The following is a 9,170-nucleotide window of genomic DNA, read 5'->3' on the forward strand; positions in this document are numbered from 1 at the left end:
GGAAAAACTTTTCCATACGTCAACATTTCTCAACAGAAAAATAAAACAAGATGGAGAATAGATGTTGCGGGACATAGCCATCCCTTATGTTACAATGTGAGGAGAGGTAAAAAAGTATGAGGAAGTGTCCAAATTTTCTTTGAAAATAATGATTCATCTGTTAGTATGTTTGGCGTAAATCATCAAAAAACTTGTTTTCAGCTATGAGTTCGCCGGTTTTCCGTTTTATTGAACATCCAAGTACTACCGCTGACACGGGCCCTGGCGCTCTCTCTCTCTCTCTCTCTCTCTCTCTCTCACACACACACACACACACACACACACAGATCAAGGTAAATCAATTTTTCAACGAGATATCCGATGCCGCTTTTTAAACTTGGCAGAAGGGCGGCGTAGGTAGGCGTTGGAGGCAGCAGGCGCACGTGGTCGGCAGCAGAGGGGAAAAAGCCATACGCTTATGATGGAAAAGCCAGTGGCTAACATAACGTGACAGCTTCTCCCTCTCCGTTACCAACCAACCCTTTCTCTTGTAGATGCGAGTGAGTTGTGTTCTCCAATCTATGTTCTGTTTTTGTGGTGTCCAATTATTCTTTCCCCCAAAAGAAGAAAGCATTTTTATCCCATGGGATTTAAACAGGCGCACGCCCAAAGCAAAAACATAGAAAAAGGTGGGGAAAAGTAATAGCAAAACATGCAACGGTAAATCCAAGAGAGGATTTGAAAATTGGGAAAAGTGAGAAAAAAAATGGGGAAGGGTATAAGAAGGCAACGAAAAAGCGATTGCAATGCAAAAAACAAATGCGAAAGGAATAGTGGGATATGGAAAACATGGAAGGGGGAAATAGACTACGTGCAATAGTGCGGGAAATTTAAATGACATAAAATTATCTGAATTTCTCTTATAACATATTTACGCTAATGATCAGTCAAGGATTTATATATTTTCTATGTAGTTCTATAGCGGCTGAATTAAGAAAGATATCCTATCGACATCACTACTGGGTACATATGTTTTTTTTTTTTTTTTTTTTTTTTTTTTAATAACGAGTCCTCAAAGATTTAACCAAATTGTACAATACGAATAAAAAACAACCGGCGTCCATAAACCAGCTTAACGAGGATGTAGAAAAAAATACAAGAGCACAAGAAAACTCTGGCACATCTCAGTCACGAACCAGATTCGCAAAGAGGAAGGGGAGACGAGCAGCTATCCAGAAAAGGGCAGCAAGAAGGAAGAAGATTCCATGTGGGAAGGGAGGCTAAAGGGCAGGGGGGGACCGTGGGAGTCGGGTCGAAGCCACCGCGCTACCACTTCCTATCAAAACACGCGCGCACACATTGAGGCGGAGGTGGGTGGAAGAGGAGAAGAAGGAGAGGGGAAAGGGAGGGAGATGAGACGAGATGAGTGGGAGGAGAGGACAGGAGGAGAGATGGAAAAGGGAAAGGAAGGTTGGGGGGAGAGGGAGATGAGGGGGAAAGGTGGGGGGAGAGAGATGAGAGGAAGGGTGGAGGGAGAGGGAGATGAGGGGGAAGGGTGGCGGGAAGAGGGAGATGAGGGGGAAGGGAGATGAGGGGGAAGGGGGAGGATAGGGAAAGGAGGGAGGGAGGAGAGAGGAAAGATGAGAGATGGGGGAAAAAGGACAGAAGACAGGAAGGATAGAAATAAGTGATGTAAGGAAGATATAAATCGAGAACAGATGGAAAGACAGGAAAAAGAACGGGGGAAATTAATGTAGAGAAATAAAAACGAAAGTAGTTGGACGCGAGAAGATAAATAAACTGTGCAGATTCCACATATATAATAAAAGGCTAAATGAACAGATGAAATGGAGAGAAAGAAAAAGAGAGAATGGGAAAAGACAAGAAAGAAAAAGAATAAAAAAGTAAGAGAGGGGAAAGGGAAGGAAAAGGGGGAGAACGTAAGACAGGGAGAAGAGGAAGAGGGGGAGGGGGGAGGGATGGAGGGAGGGAGGGAGAGGGAAGTGAGAGAGAGACAGAAGACAGTAAGAGAGAGAAAGAGAAAGAGATGGAAAGAGGGGGGGGGGGCGAGGGAGGGAGAGGGGCGAGAGAGGGAGAGGGGCGAGGGCGAGGGAGGGAGAGGGGCGAGGGCGAGGGGGGGAGAGGGATGAGGGCGAGAGAGGGAGAGGGGCGAGAAAGAGGGGGGGGGGCGAGAGAGGGAGGAGAGAGAGCAAAAGGTGGGCGAGGGAGGGGGAGGGAGGTGAGTGGGACAGGGAGGGAGAGGGAGGTGAGTGGGGGCAGGGAGGGAGAGGGAGAAGGTGAGTGGGAGAGGGGGAGAGGGAGAAGGTGAGTGGGACAGGGGGGGAGAGCGAGAAGGAGTGGGAAGGGAGGGAGAGGGGGGAAAGTGAGTGGGACAGGGAGGGAGAGGGAGAAAGTGAGTTGGGACAGGGAGGGAGAGGGAGAAATGAGTGGGACAGGGAGGGAGAGGGCGAAAGTGAGTGGGACAGGGGGGGAGAGGGAGAAAGTGAGTGGGCGGGAGAGGGAGAGGGAGGGAAAGTGATGGGACAGGGAAGGAGGGGAGAGAGTGAGTGGGCGAGGGAGGAGAGCGAGAAAGTGAATGGGGACAGGGAGGGAGAGCGAGAAAGTGAGTGGGCGAGGGAAAAAGGGAGAAAGTGAGTGGGACAGGGAGGGAGAGGGAGAAAGTGAGTGGAAAAAGGGGGGGGAGAGGGAGAAAGTGAGTGGAATAGGGGGGGAGAGGGAGAAAGTGAGTGGAAAAAGGGAGGGAGAGGGCCGAAAGTGAGTGGGACAGGGAGGGAGAGCGAGAAAATGATGTGGGCGAGGGAAGGAGATCGAGAAGGTGAGGGGGCGAGGGGGAGAGAGGCGAATGTGAGGGAACAGGGAGGGAGAGGGCGAAAGTGAGTGGGGACAGGGAGGGGAGGGGAGAAGTGAGTTTGGGGGGGAGAGGGGGGAGGGGAAAAGGAAGTGAGTGGGCGGGAGGGAGAAAGTGAGTGGGACAGGGAGGGAGAGGGGGGAAAGTGAGTGGAACAGGGAGGGAGAGGGCGAAAGTGAGTGGGACAGGGAGGGAGAGGGCGAAAGTGAGTGGGACAGGGAGGGAGAGGGCGAAAGTGGAGTGGGCGAAGGAGGGAGAGCGAGAAAGTGAGTGGGCGAGGGGAGAGGGAGAAAGTGAGTGGGACAGGGAGGGAGAGGAGGGAAAATGAGTGGGACAGGGAGGGAGAGGGAGGTGAGTGGGACAGGGGGGGAGAGCGAGGTGAGTGGGACAGGGAGGGAGAGCGAGGAAAATGAGTGGGACAGGAGGAAGAGCGAGAAAGTGAGTGGGACAGGAGGGAGAGGGAGAAAGTGAGTGGGGGACAGGAGGGAGAGCGAGGTGAGTGGGACAGGGGGGGAGAGGGAGAAAGTGAGTGGGCGAGGGGGGGAGAGCGAGGAAAGTGAGTGGGACAGGGAGGGAGAGCGAGAAAGTGAAGTGGGCGAGGGAGGGAGAGGGAGAAAGTGAGTGGAACAGGGAGGGAGAGCGAGAAAGTGAGTGGGACAGGGAGGGAGAGTGAGGAAAGTGAGGGGACAGGGAGGAAGAGCGAGAAAGTGAGTGGGACAGGAGGGAGAGGGAGAAAGTGAGTGGGACAGGAGGGAGAGGGGGGTGAGGGGGGCAGGGAGGGAGAGGGAGAAAGTGGTGGGCGAGGGAAGGAGAGCGAGAAAGTGAATAGGACAGGGAGGGAGAACGAGGTGAGTGGGCCGGGAGAGGGAGAGGGAGAAAGTGAGTGGGCGGGAGAGAGAAAGTGACGGGGGGGAGGGAGGGAGAGGGAGAAAGTCTGGAAAGGGGGGGAGTTAGAGGGAGAGTGAGTGGGACAGGGAGAGGGGGAAGAAAGTGAGTGGGACAGGGAGGGAGAGGGAGGGAAAAGGGGTGGGACAGGGAGGAGTGGGAGAAAGTGAGTGGGACAGGGAGGGAGAAGGTGAGTGGGAGGGAGGGAGGGGGGCGAGGTGAGTGGGCGAGGGGGGAGAGGGAGAAAGTGTGTGGGCGGGAGAGGGAGAGCGAGAAGGTGAGTGGGCGAGGGAGGGTGGAAGAGAGAGAGAGAGAAACGGGGTGCAACGGCAAAATAAAGATAAAAAAGGAGAGAACGATGAAACTTTCTTCCCCCTACCACCTTAGCTTCTCGAGTCTTCTAAATACTAGTCGTTCCTTGCTTCATTCTTCAGACAAATAAACAGATAATGTACATAAATAGAGAAAGGGAAAAGGATGAGGTTGAGCTAAGAAAGAGGTGCGCAAGGACAAAATAGTAGAGAAGAGGAAGGTCGTAGAAGGGAGCTGCCAAAATGAGAGAAAAATAAAATAGGAAGAGAAACAGAAGGATAAAGGAGAGGAGAGAGAGAATGTGTGAGATGGGGAGGGGGGGGTAGAGAACGGGGACGGGAATAAAATAAACAGATAGATAGGAAATGGAGTAAAAGGAGGGAGGGGGCTAGAAAAAATAAACACAAGGAAGAATATAGTAGCATGGGGGCATGGGAAGAAAAAGGGAAAAAAAAAAGGACGAAAAAGAGTGAGAATGAAAGAGAACGAGAGGGAAATGGGTAGATAGATGGGGAATAAAGAGAAAAGAACAGAAAAAGGGGCGAAAGGGGGGAAACCATCAGAAAAGAGGAGGAAATGGTAGAGGGAAGGGTATTGGAAGAAAAAATAAAAAAGTGATAGAAAGAAGAAACAGATGGTGAAGGGAGAGAATGAAGGGGAAGAGGGGGCATGATTAGCAAAGGAAGAGGGGGGTGGGAAAAGCACATTTCCCACAACCCCTTTCCACCACCACAACCCAGCACAACCTCCTGTAGCCCCAAAAGACTCCCCAGAGGGGGAGGCGGATGGGAGGCGGGCGGGTGGACCAGCCACAACCTTGCCGCCGCCGCCGCCACCAAAACATAGCGCGCCCCAAAAATGTGCTTCGCTCGAAGTCTGGAGGAGGTGAAGGTGTGGAGAAGAGGCGGATCACATCAGAGGATCGAGGCCCAGCCACTGAGGAGCGGCTGTGTATGCGACACATGAGCCACACATACAACAGCACTGGAAGTAAAAATCAATCCCCATATCAGTGTGCGGCCAGCTGGCGCCGGCGGCAGGCCGGACCCACAAACACCACGCCTGCCAACCTCCCCGCGCTCCCACCCAGTCCCTCCTCACCATCACGACACCACTGCTAAAACCAGCACGCCCGTCTCAATTGAGCTTTCTTACTCCTGCATGTGCGTTGCTCGTACTTCCTGAATATGCAAATGAGGTCCACGACCATCACAACTCTTCACAACACACTCAAGATTCTCCAGCAGCGCATCCCCATCCTGCATCTGAAATCCATATACCGCCTCAGCACAAAATTCTTCATCCCGACCATGACTGACAACAGCCGCACCGCGTACTTCAAAGTTGGGCCCAATTTTTGTTTTTACATTCTAAAAACTATAGAATTATATGGATTCCCTAATAATTTCGAAAATATCAACTGTCAAAAAATCAACCGTGGCCAGAGCGAGAGAGGCCAATGTTTAAACATGAATATGCTATTAAACAAATTGAAGCATTTCAGAAAGTTGTTCTGAGAGTATAAGTAAATTCAAACAGACGCTATGGAAATTTTGGGGAAATAACTATGGCCACAATTGAATCACTAAATTGGCATCATACAAATATGGATTAGCTACCATAATAACCAAAATCAAAGAGGAGCATGGCGTGTTACGAAAACCTACTCAAAGTACTATTCCTAAATTCCAAATATTAGAGAATACGTTTATAATCAGTTTCCTGAGGAAAAAATACCACCAGCCTCCCCACAAAGCACAAAACCAATTTATCTTTAGACAACAATGTTTCCCACTCATCCTGGGGAAACACTAAAAACATCAGAATAAAATCTAACGCATGCATCACATAAGCTCGAGATATGAACATCAAATACTAGAAAGGGGGTGGGGAAGGAAACATGTGAACAAATATCTATTACAGGTGTGCCAACTGCACGTGCATTCCTGTCGCACGTGACTATCTCCGATAAAAACATCGGCGCCACGTGTTCGCACTATTCGTGTCATCAAAAAGTGTTGGTCCAGACGCACACTTGCGACCGCAGTGGAGGTCGGATGTACATGTGCTGTTGCGGAATTTTCTATTTACAAAACAGTACACTGTGAGGACAAGAGTCGTGAAGAGCCGACTCCTAGCGGCCTTTGAGGATGATAATGAAAATGCTATGTGGAGAGAGTGGGAAGAAGGCGGGGGTGAGGCCAACACACGGGTGGCAAGGTGGAGGGAGAGATGGAGGTCATCATACGCCAGCCGACAAACAAGAGAAATTGTATGTGCGGGTTGCGGCAGCCGCGGAGGCCCGAGTCACTGGGTTGAGGGAGGCCCACACTACTGCCGCGACATCGTGGTGGCTGGTGGTATGGTGAGTGATCGTGGTATTGCTAGTGGCACATGGGCTACGCAGCCCTAACCCACAGCACAGAGACGCAAACCATACATACACGTACACATACGCACCCGCGCGCACTCACTCACATACATACATACAGGCATACCACACATACACACAAACCCTGCCTACACCACAATCTCCATTCACAACCTCCATCGCAGCCACCTCGCCTCACAGAGGGAGGGAGGAGAGCTAATGGAGGCCCCTCCACCACCCCTCCTCTGTCCCTCGTCTCCTCCTCCTCTTCTTCCTCCACCTCCACCACCACCACTGCTGCCTCCTTACAATGGTGGTGGTGAAGGTAGGTAGCAACATGCAGTTGTCGTCACTATCACTAAACACTGGGTTTCTTCTTCACTATCACAATATCAAGCAGCAGCACGACACTAACCCAACACAGCTTTGAGCGGCGGGGCCCATCTGAGATATTAGGAGGAATACGGGGCTTTGAGAGCGCTAGAGAGAAAAGAGGCAGGGGGAAGGGGAGTGGGGGTGCCGGGGAAGTGCGGGAGGCCGGGGATCGGGGAAGTGAGGGAGGCCGGGGATCGGGGAAGGGGGGGGGGGGCGCCAGTATGGAGGGGGCACAAGGGAGGGGGTGACGACCGGGGGAGAAGGAAGGAGGAGGAGGAGGAGGAGGAGGAGGAGGAGGAGGAGGAGGAGGAGGAGGAGGAGGAGGAGGAGGAGGAGGAGGAGGAGGTGGAGGAGGACGACGAGGAGAGTAGGGGGTAACGGGGAGGAGGGGCGGTGGAGGGACCTGTGCGGTGTTGCCATCTCTCCCGTTACTCTTTACACTTCACGATTTACTCGCACATTAACTAATTTAATTTGGAAAAAAAATGAATATGTGCCTTTAGAACATACGAAGCACTCATTTAATAGTGGGGCACCCATAGAAAATTAATATTTTTAAGATGAACAATATATAACGGATGACTGTCATGGCCGGTAAAAATAACCCTAGTCGATACCTCCACGCGCCCCCTCCCTCTCTTCTCCCCTGCTTCCCTCCCCCACGGACTGGTTGGGTCGTTGTACGAAGCATAATATCTAGATGCCATATTTCTAAAATTTGAAGACGGCTAGTTTCGAGCACATCTGATCGCCTTTGCATGTATCTCCGGGGAGGCTAAGGGTGCTGTGGCCGACCTAAGATGCCAGATTCTAATGTGGGCCTACAAACAGCTGATCTATTGCCTATAAACCAAGGTGTCCGCTAAATATAAGCACCGCTTATAGGCGCCCAAGGTCATTCCGGGGAATACGCGACCAACGTACTTTGGGCCTACCGTATGCCATCTATTTATCTTCACGAAAGACGAGTCTCAACTTTCGTTTCACAAAAATAAAAAATCGCCACGACAAAGTCTCCTAAGCGAACCATAGAATGATTCTCTCATTCAGATATATCAATATATATCAAGCCCAAGTCAAACTTCACACACCTACATATAATATAAACCCCATCGCTACAAACTTCAACCAATCAAAGGAACTCCACGTACCTCCTACAAGACACTAGCACCTACACCTCAAGGATAAGCATCATGGAGGAAAGCGAGAAACAGGCAACAGTAACCGACTTGTACACATCTGAGCTTTCAAATATTCAAAAAACAGTTTTACGGTCATACCACTATCATACATTTAGGGTCTAAACAGTCTCTGCAACACCTGGCCTAATCTACTTTTCCCCTTAATCCCCCATCACAATTCAAAGTTGTCGCTTCACCCCGCACCATGTCACCTCAATTCCTGCGTGAATCACAGCAAATGCGAGTTCATACCCTCGACACCCTTCATGAGCCGGGGGTCTTCGGCTGTTCCTATTTTCGATCTCGCCGGCGAGGAGGGAGGGAGGAGTCAAATGTAGATGTGCTTGGCCGACAGAAATCCGGGGGGAAAAGACGCGAATGGAAATGAAGATGAGCAGCGCGTGGGGGGAGGCGGCAAAGTAAATAAGGGGAAGGGAAGGAGTGGGGACGGGGGGGGGGGGGGGGGAGTCGGAAAAATGAAGAGCGTTAGGAGCCAAGCAGCATCGGTGTGGAGGAAGACAATGGAAGAAGACATGTCACGTGACGTCTTCAATGAACAAATGCAATGTGTTAATTGGCAAGTTTATCTACAAGGTTCGACCAGGTGGACGAACCGAACCTCACGCACAGAAACTATCCAGGTCGAGAGAGAACTGCGTTCACGAATAAAAGTGGAAGGAAAATCCTAAATAAGAGAAAAGACAGGACTGAAAACCATCGTAGAACAGACCAGGAAGAGGGAAGAAGGGTGTGTGTATGCATGCGTAGGAGCCCAAGGTGAGGAATGGGGGGGGGGGGTGATGACACCAGCACGGGGGAAATGGGAGACCAAACCAAGTGAGGAGGCAATGGCGATGCCGGTATGGTAAGCAAGCTGGGGAAATGGATCGGTAAAATGGTTCAAATGGTGATGCTGTGGGAAGAGAGAAGTCGAGAGTGCGCTGATCCACGATGGCGGAAGGGATGGGTAAATATTTATATTACCGAGGGGAAATTAGAATGAGGCAGGAAGGTGGGAGATCCTCGACTAGAAGGAAGAGGAAGAGAGGAGTAAGTGCGGAAGAGAGAGAGAAGAGTGATAGAGAAAGAAAAAGACACGAGGGGGGGGTGAGGGGGGGACGAGTGAGGGGGGTGGGGGAGACGAGTGAGTGAGGGGTGGGGTGGGGGGAGACGAGTGAGTGAGGGGGGGGGGGAGACG

The sequence above is a fragment of the Penaeus monodon genome, chromosome 11, assembly GCF_015228065.2.
Source record: "Penaeus monodon isolate SGIC_2016 chromosome 11, NSTDA_Pmon_1, whole genome shotgun sequence".
NCBI lineage: Eukaryota > Metazoa > Arthropoda > Malacostraca > Decapoda > Penaeidae > Penaeus > Penaeus monodon.